The sequence below is a fragment of the Dysidea avara genome, chromosome 5 (assembly GCF_963678975.1).
Source record: "Dysidea avara chromosome 5, odDysAvar1.4, whole genome shotgun sequence".
NCBI classification, from domain to species: domain Eukaryota; kingdom Metazoa; phylum Porifera; class Demospongiae; order Dictyoceratida; family Dysideidae; genus Dysidea; species Dysidea avara.
Window position 1 is genome coordinate 17763577 of NC_089276.1, and position 14648 is coordinate 17778224.

The following is a 14648-nucleotide window of genomic DNA, read 5'->3' on the forward strand; positions in this document are numbered from 1 at the left end:
GGATCGATTGTGGGTTCTTGTTGGTTGCACTGGGCGAAAAGTTCCATGTCCGCTTGTAGGTAATGCGTATAAAATGGCCATGAAATTTGTCATTTCAGCCACATTTCATACTTAAAACATTAGTAGATTTCAGTAAAGTTTCATACAGAGGATAGAGAAAGATTTACTGCATCTAGAATGGTGCTGGAAATGAGGCAGTGAAGAAATGTACATTTTAACACTGTGAAATATGCATGCAGCATGTAAAAAATCCTGTAGATGAAATCAACATTTTCTATATTGTGCATCTGCTTTATACTGCGCTAGTAATATAGCTAGCAATGTCTCCCTCCTGTGTTGTATTTACTACCCACAATACGTATTTCATTAATATGTAAAATAGCACATCATTTGTACAGCAACTATAATTTTCAGTTCACAAATTGAAGTTCTTGACACCTTCAGGATTCTTTTTTTTTGAGGGATGTTACATCACTAAAATTAATGTAGATTTGCTCTTTTACTTCTGTCCGTTGAGTGCAGCTTTCTTCTCTTAATCTGTTTCATCACTAGTTATATATAGTTCTTATAGGTAGCATCTGTAAAAATGTTGTTACAATAAAAATATTGCTATAGCAATTTTTTTCTGTAACAAACCTTGAATTAATGTATACTATTCCTTGTACAGTGTCAATCATAGCTTTCACAAGATCCAGCCATGATCACAGGTTTCTCCACTGCCTAACTTCAATAGACCACAAAATACTCATTTCCAAGAACTATAGCAGAACTTACTATCTGATTTCATCTACATGATACAGTACTACCACAAGACATCATCAGCAGTCCAAGTTTTGAAAGCATCAGTAACTACTTTGTAACTTCCTTTGACAACTTTAAGTAGCTAGGTGATGTTGATGGCAGATCCCACTGCCATGCAGTGATAGATATCAAATTAATAATGAATCATGAATTAGCCACATCTTCTTACCTCACAATTGCTACAAATGCAGCTCTTCCTATATGTCTTTCTGCAAAGTTCCCTATGTCAGGGTAGCTTGCACTTGCAGTCATCTATAAAGTAGACTTAACCAATTCACTGTGAGGTAGTTGTACTAGAGATGATGAGTGCTTGTGGAATGCACCCAGTTGTCTCTCGACCCAGGGGGTGTTATCCTCTACTCCTTTTGCCACAGGGGCGTAGGGAGGGGGGTTCCGGGGGGTTCAGGAACCCCCCTGTAAAATTTAGACTTCTGCAAGCAGGATCCTAACACACCATTTAGTGTGGCAGGACAAAATGAGTGAGCAATATAGTGTAATGGCACAGCACAACAATTGATAAAACTTACATTCATCTCTCAGGGAAGGATTTACAGAGGTAACATGAGCCCTCTTCAAAACTTGTTAAAAAGATCGATATACTCTAATAGAGCAGTCAGGTATATACTCTAATAGAGCAGTCAGGTATACTCTAATAGAACATGCATGTAAATATCCATGTCCATATGAAGTTTTTCAGACATTCCAACATTAAATGCAAAACTTAGCATGACCTTATACTGCTATAGCTTTGGTATGCAGTGTTTAAAGATATAGAGCTCCAGTAATTTATCACTTGTGTTATGCAAAATGAATTCATGCTATGCATATTTGTATAGTTATATTGTTTATCGTCATTTGTATCAGTGGATTCATGGCTCCTATACCACAGTGAGATATAACCATCACTTACAGATTACTAGCTATATGTGTCTCTATGTGTTATGCTGTCTGCTTCCACTAGGTGACTTTATCCAGTACTACAGTACCTTCATCCCAGGGCCACTTAATGCATCATAATTAATGTACTTTTTGCATAAAATATAGCGATTTGCTGAGTTTTGATTTATTAAAATATTGAAAGTCTCTCAGCGGCTGGGGGCTGCGCCCCCAGACCCCTGCTTCTAGTAACTCAATGCTGGTGCTGGAACCCCCCTTCAAAAAATCCTGGCTACGCCCCTGTGCCAGCAAGCAACATGCGATTTTGTAGCCGCCAAATGCGTGTAGCACTGTAGCTAGCTACTGTAGCAAAGGTATACAATTGTGGCGTCGCTAGAAATTGGCGGAAAAGGATGGAAGAGGCGATATCTATGAACGATCATAAATGCTGTGACAGTCTTTATAGCTATACCTGCAGGTAAGTCTGCCATGGAGCACAAGCACTGTAAATAAATAAAAAAAAACAAGCACTGTTCTAGTTCTGGATGACAACAAGCTGCATCATTGCTAGAGCCTCGTTATTAACTGCGACTAGAACAATCGGAAGAAACATGCAGCGAAGGTGATTGTGTGCAATCTGTGCATGCATGCATGCTGTTGGTATATATATACGAGCATGATAGAGCAGTGACCTCATCCATGCGCAGCCATATAGCTAGTGCGGTGGATGCACTGTGGCTAATTAGATTGTCCACACTGATTAGTAAAAATATTCATGTACTTGAATGCATTCCTGTCAACTTCTTAGTCAGCCTTAGCCTACACTAACAGAGCAAAGCCCAACACACAAACACATACAAACACACACACAAAAGACAATACCTTCTCTTCAGCTACCACTTGCCTACCTGACTGTATCTGTGTGCTAGCTACTCATGTAGGCTGGTGCTAAGAGTCATCGTAAGCATAATCCTTCAAGGGCAGGACTAGTATTATACGTAACTCACAGAAAGGTGTACCATACAGTATCTCATGTGAATGTGTGGGTATGGCAGCCCAATTAAGTATCACCTGTACCTTCACCCACTACATATATTATATTAGAGCTATGGATGGTCTGCCTCCCCAGTTGTCATTAGGTTGCCACTTAACACCTGGGTAACTGTACTGGGAATCAAACCTGGCTGAAACCTTTCAATTACCAAACTCAGACCACTTATCTTAACTGCCTCATTTACTCTCTCTCTCTCTCTCTCTCTCTCTCTCTCTCTCTCTCTCTCTCACACACACACACACACACACACACACACACACACACACACACACACACACACACACACACACACACACACACACACACACACACACACACACACACACACACACACACACACACACACACACACAAACACACACACACACACACACACACACTAGCTACTACACAACATTAAATTTTTCCATGTATCAAAGCACTGATTGTGCCTACCAAAGGTAATGGATTTGATAGTGACAGACTGTTAGCAGCTACAGAATTTTTTTGTGATTTATAATGTCCGTGCTTGCATGCATGCATGAGTCAAAAGCAATAGCAAAGTATAAGTCCTTTCAAACTATTGGCACACAGACTAACAGCTGTTCCTTCAAGCCATTAAAATGAATATAACCATTAACACTAATGAAATAATGTGCTGTGGTGGATTCCCAGTATGCAAATTCATAGAATTTTTTGCACTACACATCACTGCCTGCTTCGAAGAGCTTTTGCTCAATATGCTTCACACATCACTGTGGAGATTATTGTGAACACTTGGCACTTTTAAGTTAGTTTTAATATAGAAAAAGCTAGCTACCACCATTAGCAGGACACATGTGCATAGATGGATTGCATTCCATCTTAAGAGCCTCTGTGATTGAAACTTACTTTGCTACATGCTTAATGCATGTTCCTGACATGTAGGTATGTATTATAGTGCACACAATAGTTGCTAACAGGAGACTAGAAATTCATTTACAACAGAACAAAGTAATGTTATAATTTAATATGTATTCAACCAAAAGCATTTAAAAGTAGGGCTACCAAAAAAGTCACCATTTAAAAAAGGTCCCTATTTAACAACTGGGTAAACCGGAGCAATGTGAGTAACCTTTCTTGCTCAAGGAAGCAGCAACAGCAACTAAGCATTAACCCTGGCTGAAACCTTACAATTACCAAACTTTGATTGTGCCTACTAAAATTCATGCATTTGGTAGTGACAGACCGTTAGCAGCTATAGAAGTTTTTTTGTGATTCAAAATGTCTATAGACCATGCTTACATGAATGAATAGCAAAGTATATAAGTCCCTTCCAAGCATTGGCGACACAAACACACTAACAGCTGTTACTTCAAGCCACTAATTGGATATAACCACTAATGAAATAACGCTAACGGCTGTGGTGGATGCCCAGTATGGAAATTCATAGAGTAGATTACTAAGCTACACTTCACTGCCTGCTTTGAAGAGCAATGTGTTTCACATATTGCTGTGAAAAAATTGTGAACACTTGACACTTTAAACACATAAAGCTGCAACTACCACCATGCAGGATCAGGTAACATAGTTAAGCAGGACACATGTACATAGATGGATTGCATTCCATCTTATGAGCCTCTGAGATTAAACTCTTACCTCGCTGACATGATAGAATTTTGTTCACACATTGCTGCTAAGAGGTGACCAGAAACTCATTTACAACAGAACAAAGAAATGGGCAGGTAAAAAGGTCTACCAAAACATTTGAATATAGTTATGTGTAATTCTTCAACTCTATGAATATGACCAATTAGCTGCCACCACCCTTCTCACTCATGCAGTTTCTTAGCAAATAGCTAATTTTAAGAGAACTTTATTCCTCATGCAAGTCCTTGCACATTACTAGCTACTAGTTACATGTGAATGATGATCACATCTAGTTGGTCTCATAATGTTATTAAGGCATACAGGTCTATAGCAAATCTGTGAACTAAAAAAATTTAATGTGATACTAGCTATAGACCACCATATGAGAGTGCTGTAATCCAAACATTTTGTTTTCTTACTACATCATAATTCTTGCATGGCTTCTATTTAACTGTAAACCAACATTGCAATTAATAAACCATCTAAGTGTCATTAGTGTTTTTTTCCTGCAATAAAGTTCTACCAATAACCTCTTGTACCAAGAGTCCATACTATAAGATCTCTTTATTATGAACTATAGATAGTACACATATACAATCAAAAATCAGTAATTTATTGTTATACATTACATACACTTGTCAGAAAGTGCCCAGTGGCAGTGACACAAGGACTAACACCTTTTAGTTTGACAACCATCCACTATAGGATTGCGGGAAAGACTATACCACAGTTGGCTGTGGTGCCTCAACAGTGACTAGGGGAGGTCACAACATTACAGTATACTGTGCTAACGTCATCCATGACTGACCAAAGAGTTGAGATTAGCCATATTGTATATTGTCAATGTAGACTTGCATGCATCATGTATCAGGTAATGTAGACAGCACGATGCAGCTAATGCACACAGAAACTAGCTATATGTAAAATGATGTGATATCATCATAGCTAAGTTGATAGCTTGCTTCAGTTATAAAATTAATGTAAAGCAACATTACAATAATATGTCACCCGAGCGATAACCGGGAATGATAGGATGGCATCAACTTAGTCACTGCACTGTAGCTATGTTACACATAATCACCCACATAACTGTAAAGGCATATATTCCCATTCCTTATATATACACTAGGGGAAATTTTTATGGTGTACATGTATAATATTCATAGCCACTTACATTTCCTTTATTATTATATTCATGAAATGCACTATTTCTTTTTTATCTCCTCACAATCAAGTGCAGGTTATTTTATCGTAGTAATCAGTACCTTTCCACAAATCCAGGTATATCATTGTAGTATACATTAAAGTACATAGCATGAAGATGGTGAACCGCTGAAACAGTAAGTAAAGCCATCGCTAGATATTTACTAAAATAAACACTTTGTCACAACGCCATACTCCCCAGCTGTCTGTCACTATTCATGACAAATTCTAACATCCATATTGTACAAAGACACAAAGTGTAACACACAATTAAGGCCATAATATTTACCTTGGCATACAGTACATAACTATCCAGCTCCGCGTGTTGACTGTTTACATTGTCATGTTGAAAGCCCTAAAGGGTTGAGTATCATCACTGTATGCCATAGCTTGTTTTTTCTGTAGCACGGTAAGTCACTGAGAAATATGATTTAGATACAATTCTGGCATCACGTAAAGTTAATTTTAAAAGTAAAATAGAGCTTCCTTAGTATAACAATTCATATACCACTAAAAAGTTATTGCAGCAGCATAATATGGGTTACAGTGTTACACATTGTTATAGAGACACTCTGTTATATGATGTTGAAAGCCTATGTTGTGTTGAGAACCATGTTTTGGCTCAGTATTACACTGAGCTAAACAAAAGAAACCTGTAGTATCCATTTGATCAGTTTACAGCTGCATTTTCACTAGTCATGAATGTGGTGAAAATCTTAATACTCATTTTATCTACATTTCTTGTAAATGTTAGAACACTTTACTGCAATGTGACACTAACAGGAAATTGTACAGAAAATGTTCAAAAATGTTCAAAAACATTTCCTGCATGATAACTCAAATAGGAAATTCTAAAGGAAATCATTAAAAAAATTTCCTACATGCTGACACAAGCAGGACATCTTATAATTACTTTTCGTGCAGTGTTGTCATCAGTAACGTGGGAATCGCTGACTCAATGTGTTCATCTTCGGATGTATCAAGTAGGGAACTTAATGCATGACTTGTTTTTACTAGTATGTGAGTTGTTTTTGCTTACTTTGACTTTAAAATGTACATGTTTGGGGCCCAGCCTTTCTAATCAGCATAAATCAGTATGTAGCTACACTACAAAGGAAACAAGTATGGTGACAAGCTGAATCAACTCAGTCTAAGCAGAATCTAAAGGAATTTTGTGCAGTGTGTGAGGAGCAAACAATCAGATACCTCGAGGAGGCTACATTGTGTGAACATTAATGATTCATTAACAGAGTAGTGGACTATTGCCAGATATCTCAGCCCGAGTAGTGAGTTGAATCCAGGATGGAGTCTATTTTACAGAATGGAATGCTTTCTGAATCAAAACTTGCAGCTTGGCTAGCCACTGTCATCGCTGAAATTGCATTTTATCAGTGGAGCCTCCAGAAAAATTGAATAGGATAATAATAAAATATTAATAGCTGTCTCATGCAGTGATTGTTCTACTACCTGATATATCAAGCAGGTCTCTTCAATTCATTTATTGCATGACCAAGGCAAGTTTTGTTACTACAATACAGTAGCTGATTGGATGTCAGTTGTTTCTGCTGATCTTTACAAGATAAATAGTTTAGAAGACCATTCAATTTCTTCAGTTTCAGAGCATAATATCCACAGAGAAATTAACTAGAAAGTTACTGGTGACAGGAAAAGGCTAGGTGATCATGACTTTATTCAGTCTACTAAACAGAATATGTGGTTGATTGAGTGAGGTATCACTTTCAAAATGTTCAGACGACCAGCGATGGAGATGCATGGATTCATCGAATTTTTGTTGCGGTTGGAGACACCAAAAGCAAACTGACTATGTTTTATTAATATTCATTCACTTTCTTTATATTTTCTCAATTTTGAGCCGGTATACAAATAATTAAATTTTTCTTAGTCAATAGAAATCCTAGGATGGGAGAGAAAATTTATCTTTGTTTACCTATACTGTACAACTTCAAAGGAAAATGAAGAAAACATAAAGACAAATCAATAAAATTAGTACAACTACAATAAGGTGAATTACAGATTTAAATACTTAGAGCCTTTTAGTTAATTATTGTTCCAAAGCAAAATTGTAGATGGAAAAAAAAGACTGGTGAGATCTTGGTTAATTAACGACAGTGGATGGAGATTAAAAGGGTGGTAACTTCTTGAATATGTTGCAAAGTGGAGGTACAAATCAAAATGGGATATCAATTTCATTATGAAAACTTGGTATACATAAATAATCTAGCATTACTGTATTCATTTGTTCTCCACTTAAATATGCTACTAGTGTCGGTACATTGGCAGTCTACCTTGAAATCTCAACTCTAGAGTAGATCCAACACAGAGCAGCCCGCACTGTAACAAATACATGTGATCCCACTGTAATTTCATGGACCAGCTGGACTGGGAATCGCTTGAAAACAGACGAACAGATTTAACCTGTTTTGTTTGAATTGAAGCATGTGAAATGTTACACTTAAGAAATTCTAGAATTCTTAGGTGGTATGTAATTAATGTGAGTGTTCCATTTCAGGTCTGACTAGATATATTGAAATTACACACACATCTTGGTCCAAATCACGTTTGCCTGGTGGCTATGGGCATGGTTTCACATGTATAGAAGGCTTATAATTAAGATTTGGTTGATCTTGGAGTTTTGGCATTTAGCCTGATTCAAGGCTAGCAGTCAGACACATCCTTGAATTTGTGCAACAGAAAAAATCAGCTCACTATTGAACACAGCATTAGTCCACTGCACTGGCTGTTAATAATTCCATGCATACACTTCAGTGATGTTTGCAGAATATAGCCTCTTTGCGGTCTGCCAAAATATTTGTTCCTCACATACTGCACAGAATTCTTCAAGTTTTAATTCAGCTGGTTCTTTCCTGTTACTAGTGTCTTCCTGCTTGCTTTGTACACTGATTTATGACTTGAAAAGCTGGCCCAGACTGTTTTTTAAAGTCAAAATAAGCAAAACAGCTCATAAAAAGTGCCCTTCTTGATATATCCATAGATGAAGCATGGATGAACATCACTAATACAGCTCATCCCACAATTAATACTTCGTTACTAATGACAACGAACAAGAACCCACAATCGATCCTTTAATTCTTTTTATCTTATGTTTAATCACCCACTGGAGGTGCCACTGATAACTTGTAAGGGCAGTTTCAGCAATGGTAAGTTGCAAGCTTCAATTTGAGAAAGCGTTCCGTTCCGTGGTTTAGTCCATCATTCCTTTCCATTCCGTGGTTTAGTCCATCATTCCTTTCCGTTCCATAGAATAGACCCCACCTATCTTAACTATACACTGTAAAAATTTAGTAGTGAATTGCTCTGCCACAATACTCACTACTTTTAAGTAGTGACGTTCACTATTTTTTGTAGTGAACGTCACTACTATCAATGACTGGAATTCATTACCCCAATCTATTGTTGATTCTCCCTCTGTCAATGATTTTAAAACACTGCTGGACAGACACTACAGTAATTGCTTATTTGATTTTGTATAGTAATTAGAATAGCTAAGTACATAATAATTATTAATTTTGTTTATGGATGTACAGGCATAAGCCTTTATCCTTAAAATACAAATACAAATATATAAATACAAATACTTGGTGGTCAATGTAGTGACGTTCACTACAAAATTAGTAATGAACGTCACTACACAAAAATAGTGAGTATTGTGGTAGACCTTATGCACCTATCAATGTATTGCCCCACTACCCCCCCTCGGGCATATATGGGGCTATAGTGGGGATTTGACACAGCCGAATGTCAAATTCCCCATAGTAGGGCAAACCTATCGTGTCAAATCCCCACCGTTGGCCCCAGTTGCAATGCGGGGTTTACTCGGGATTTGACATCAGCGAAGGAAAAAATATTTGGGTGCTTACTGAACGATCGTCAAATGCCCCATAGTGGGGCAGCAGTTTCGTGTCAATTCCCCCTGTAAAGCCCCACTTACGCCCGAGGGGGGGGGGTGGTGGGGCAATACATTGATAGGTGCATTAGTATAGTGACGTTCACTACATTTAGTAGTGACGTTCACTAGTTTATTTTTACTGTGTAACGGCCACCATAGATAATATATACCTCTGTCCGGAGGTATATATTATCTATGCGGCCACCAGTAGCTGTGCCAGTACATCGTTGGTGTGGTAATGGCACAGTGATGTGTACACAGTATATGTATACAAAACATATATACAGGAGAGAACTATACATTATTGCAGTATTGTATGCAGCAATACATTATAGGCAACATCAACACATAAAAATTATTAACCAATATACAGCACAGTATATCAACATCAACTAGAGCTAAATAAGATTTATTAGTGGTGTAGCAATGCAGGGGCGGATCTAGGGGGTGAGTTTTGGGGGCTGAAACCCCCCCTTCACTTTTAGGCTTTGCTTGTCAATATGCTGAGTATTATAATGAAATTTTGTCTTAGCATAATTATATGATGACTAATAATAGTGAATTTATGCTAAAGGTTATGTAACAAGAACCCGGATCAGCATTGGAGGTGTACAAGACCGAGATACTCTAATAGAGCAGTCACCTAACTACTCTAATAGAACATTCAGTGTAAGCATAAGTTGGTTCTGTTATGGAATTTTCCTGCACCTATACATACAATGAAGTGCATTGGTCTGTTTAAAAGGCTTGTTCATTTACTTGTGTAGTTATTACCGGTACCAATACGCTTAATTCAGGTACACAATTTCCATTGAAAATGCTCTCAGATTCAATCTCAAATTTCAAAATTTTCCAGTTTCAACATTATCTTGCACGCAATTGTGAGAGGGTGCATCATGTACTTGGTTGTCTGAACCTACCCAAACCTTTTCATTAGCAAATGCTGCAGAGAGCCATGCATATCTAAAGGCAGTATATAAAATATCTACAGGCAGAAATATGCATTTTATGTGGAAATGACTCCAAATTGCAGTATTTAGCATCTTTTTTTTTAAATTTCCTGGGGGGGGGCATCCCCCCAGACCCCCTAGTTCCAGCATGCTTCACATGCTGGGAGGTGTGCTTTGCACACCTCCACCCAAGCGATTAGTACCTTGAGTTACCCCCCCCTCTTATAAATCCTAGATCTGCCCCTGCAATGGCACAGTGATGGGTGACACAATGATATGCATACACAACTTGCAGGAGATAGCTACACAATATTGTAGGAGTATGCAAGCCAGAATAACTACTTCAAATCAGCCTTTACCAAAGAAAACCTGACGCATATTCCTCCCATGGTCAACTCTGGAAGTTCATTACCATGTATTCCTAATATGTGACCTGATCTTGGAAAACCTACCTTTTTGGCACATGGGTCAATTTTCTGTTTTATACCTTAAATGAGGTACTAGGTACTCATCTATCTTGTGTTAAAATTTCAGCTTAATATCTTTAAGCATTCCTGAGATATCTGTCCTGTACATTACAAACTAAGTTCTGTGGGTGATTAAGGGTGACAAATGGTGACAAATCACTTTGTTTACTAATAATTCCTTTCTTACCATCTAAAATACTTTAAGACATTTCTGATAGTTTAATGAAGCATTCTTGGTACTTTTCTGCAATTAAATGCCATGTATCATTGTCTAAGACTAAGTTTTAGCCATTCCAGCACCTGAACAAATCACCTAATTTGTAAGTTACTTGTTGTCCCACGCATGTGAAATTACTACATGGTCTGATATAATCATCCATATCGCCTAGGAAAAAGAAGCTATGGGTGTGAAACGTCACAGCAAGAAGGTTTAATAGTTGCTTTATCTAAATGTGCAAAAAATTATTAAAAAATATTGTTGAAATTTTCATTTGAGTTTTCCTAAAAAGTTAGCTTGTGCCCAAAAGGTAGGTTTTCCAAGATCCGGTCACATATTACATTTACAGTTTCTGGTATACAACATCTGCTGTCTACACTTGATACCAACAAAGCCAGTGGCCCGGACCATATATCTCCATATATATATTAAAGCTGCAGAAGAAATATCACCAGTTTCACAAATCCTTTATTCTCAATCTCTTGACTCTGGATTTCTACCAACTGATTGGTTAGCTGCCAATGTATGTCCAATCCACAAAAAAGGAAGTTGCACAGCACCTTCAAATTACTGGCCTATTTCTCTAACCTCTGTCTGTTCTAAAGTAATGGAACACATAATATATCACACCATCATAGAACATCTCAACATCTTAATTATTAATCAACTTGGTTTTAGATCCCAACATTCTTGTGTAACACAGTTAATTGACTTGGTGGAGGACCTGTCCTTTGCTCTGGACCATCAGAGGCAAGTTGATGTTGATGTTATCCTGCTAGACTTTCCAAGGCATTTGACAGTGTCCCTCACCAAAGACTTCTCAAGAAACTTAAACACTATGGAATAAGCAACAACATCTATAATTCATAGAAACATGGCTTACTAGAAGATCTCAATGTGTAGTCCTGAATGGTATTTCCTCACATCCAGTTCCAGTTCAATCTGGTGTACCACAGGGAACTGTAATTGGTACTTTAATGTTTCTTCTGTACATTAATGATATCTCCAAGAATATTCACTCGCAATTACGTCTTTTTGCTGATGACTGTCTTCTCTATAGAGTAATAAATACTGAACAGGATACCCTTCAACTACAACAGGACCTTGATCTATTATCCAATTGGGCAGAAACATGGCAACTGAAATTCAACATAAACAAATGTAACTATAATGCGATTTACTAGGCCTACATCACCACTTACATTTAATTATCAACTCAACAATCAAGTCTTAACCACTGCAGATCAACATATTTATCTTGGTGTACTACTGGACAAGAAATTATCATGGTCACCACATATATCTCACACTGCAAGTAAAGCCACACGAACTCTAAACTTCTAAAACGTAATTAATTTAAGCACCTGCTCTACAGATGTAAAAGCTGCAGCTTACCTTTCAATGGTCCGTCCCTCAATGGAATATACAGCAGCAGTCTGGGATCCCCACCATACTGGAGATATAAACAAACCTTGGAGGAGGAACCACAGAGACAGTATAACCGGCATGCTAATGACGTTGAAATGGCCATCGCTTGAGAATCGTAGAAGACATTCACGTTTAATTCTGCTATTTCAGTTCGTAAACAAGTTGATACATATTCCTACACAGTATTTGCCAGTGCCATCCCCCTTAACAACTACCAGGGCTAACCACGATCAAAAGTTTATGCAACAGTATGCCAGAACGGACCGATATCTTTATTCATTTCTGCCAAGGACAATCCCTGACTGGAATAACTTGAATATTCAGAATTTAAGTAATTGTAATCTAGATTTTTTAAGGATTATTTATCTAGTTAATCACATACATGACCTTTTTTTGTACATTAGCGTTATACCCTTGATGGGTTTTGCTAATCAATAAATAAATAAATAAATCCAACAACGTTGAAACCGGGACACTACTGCTGACCCGGATGACCCACTGACCCGTATTTGACCCGGATGTGACCCGGATTAATAGGCGTGCGATAAGAGCTATGTTTTGGCTAGTCTCGAGCGAACGAGACTACGTTTTGAGCGTTCGATTCGTGTTGAGTAAATATTGCAACTTCAGCCTAGCTGTAGGTTGAAGACCAAAAAAAAAAAAGTCATCACCTACTGACAATAGCTACCCCTCACATAGATACCCTCAGTTTCGTGCTACATACTGCACTTACTAATAAATGGGCGTGCCTGAGCGTATGTTGGTAACGCGATAAATGGGCGTAGCTCACGAAAGAGCTACGCGATAGCGTTTGTAAGTTTCCACGTCGTCAAACGAACAATTTCGTTTCTCACGTGATCCAATCCGGGTGAGACCCGGAGAAAATGTGACCCGGTTGACCCGACCCGGTTTCAACGCTGATATCCAACATTTGGAAAAGGTACAACGCAGAGCTACAAGATGGGCACTCAATGATTATGGACGTTATAATTCAGTTACATCTATGTTGAAATTAGGTTAGGTAATCCTAAGGCTGCAGCACATGTTGCTGCAGACCTTCAGTGCTGGTCACTGTAAAGCATTAATACAATAAATACTTTAGGATTAAGGAAGAAAATCCATCCCTCCTGGAGGAGACTGAGTGTGGCCCCGACTATACATTGGGTGACCTGCAGTTCGATTCCTGGGGTTGGAGGGATTTTTTCCTTACTTTGGCCCCTTTTCTGTTACACCTTTTCAGCTATAAGTCACTAAGTCTAAGTCCTTGAAATTAGGTTAGGTAATCCTAAGGCTGCAGCACATGTTGCTGCAGACCTTCAGTGCTGGTCACTGTAAAGCATTAATACAATACAATAATACAATGTTGGAACATTTAGGATGGGACACTCAAAAGACGCATGATTACAAGACTACAAACACTATTTAAAATATTACACAATGACTATGCACTTGAAATTCCACATCACTATCTCCACCAAACACGAACACCAGACAGTATCACTCCCAACACTTCATTATTCCAAATTCATCTACTGTAACGTATCAACAGAGCTTCTACTCAAAAACAATTAATGAATGGAACAACTTACCCACTGCAATAATTGATTATGATGATTTGAACTTATTTACTAATAACTTACAAACATTACTATAGACTCTTAAATCATTGTAGCTAGCTAAGGCCACTCCAAATAAATTCTCTGTTTCCCGTCCTGGACTCAAGCATATTTGTATGCGGGAGGGCGGTCCATTTCCATTATTTCATTATAAGATTGACAGCTTTTCAAGCCATTAATTGCCTGGCACAACCATAAAAAGCTGCATAAAAGCATACTTAACCTTTTCAAGTTACAAAACTAGTGTAAACGTGAAGTTTGTGCCAACTCGAAGACACTGTTTCAAGATGGCTTTTACTGAGCCTCTCAGTATGCAAGAATAACCGGAAAATAATGGAAGAATACGGAATAATGGAATATTTAGAGCTGACAGTATCTAGGTGCGGGCGGTGGACGGGAAACAGAGAATTTATTTGGAGTGGTCTAATACTAGTAAATTTTTGTAAATTCTTTTTTTCCTGGGAACATCAGCAGAGCTGCCTGCCCAGTAATAGTAAATA

At 37.9% G+C, this 14648-nt stretch overlaps 2 long non-coding RNA genes across 2 annotated transcripts; both read right to left on the reverse strand.

Annotated features, from left to right (window-relative positions):
• Positions 1–380: 380 nt before the first annotated feature.
• On the reverse strand, positions 381–3673 carry LOC136256620 (uncharacterized). Its single transcript, XR_010701571.1, has 5 exons — positions 2150–3673; positions 971–2106; positions 775–909; positions 637–724; positions 381–578 (listed from the first exon to the last, which is right to left on the reverse strand). It is a non-coding gene; the product is annotated as an uncharacterized lncRNA (long non-coding RNA).
• Positions 3674–11667: 7994 nt separating this feature from the next.
• LOC136256708 (uncharacterized) lies at positions 11668–12372 on the reverse strand. The gene is made up of 3 exons (XR_010701613.1): positions 12307–12372; positions 11988–12243; positions 11668–11940 (listed from the first exon to the last, which is right to left on the reverse strand). It is a non-coding gene; the product is annotated as an uncharacterized lncRNA (long non-coding RNA).
• Between the last annotated feature and the right edge of the window lie 2276 nt (positions 12373–14648).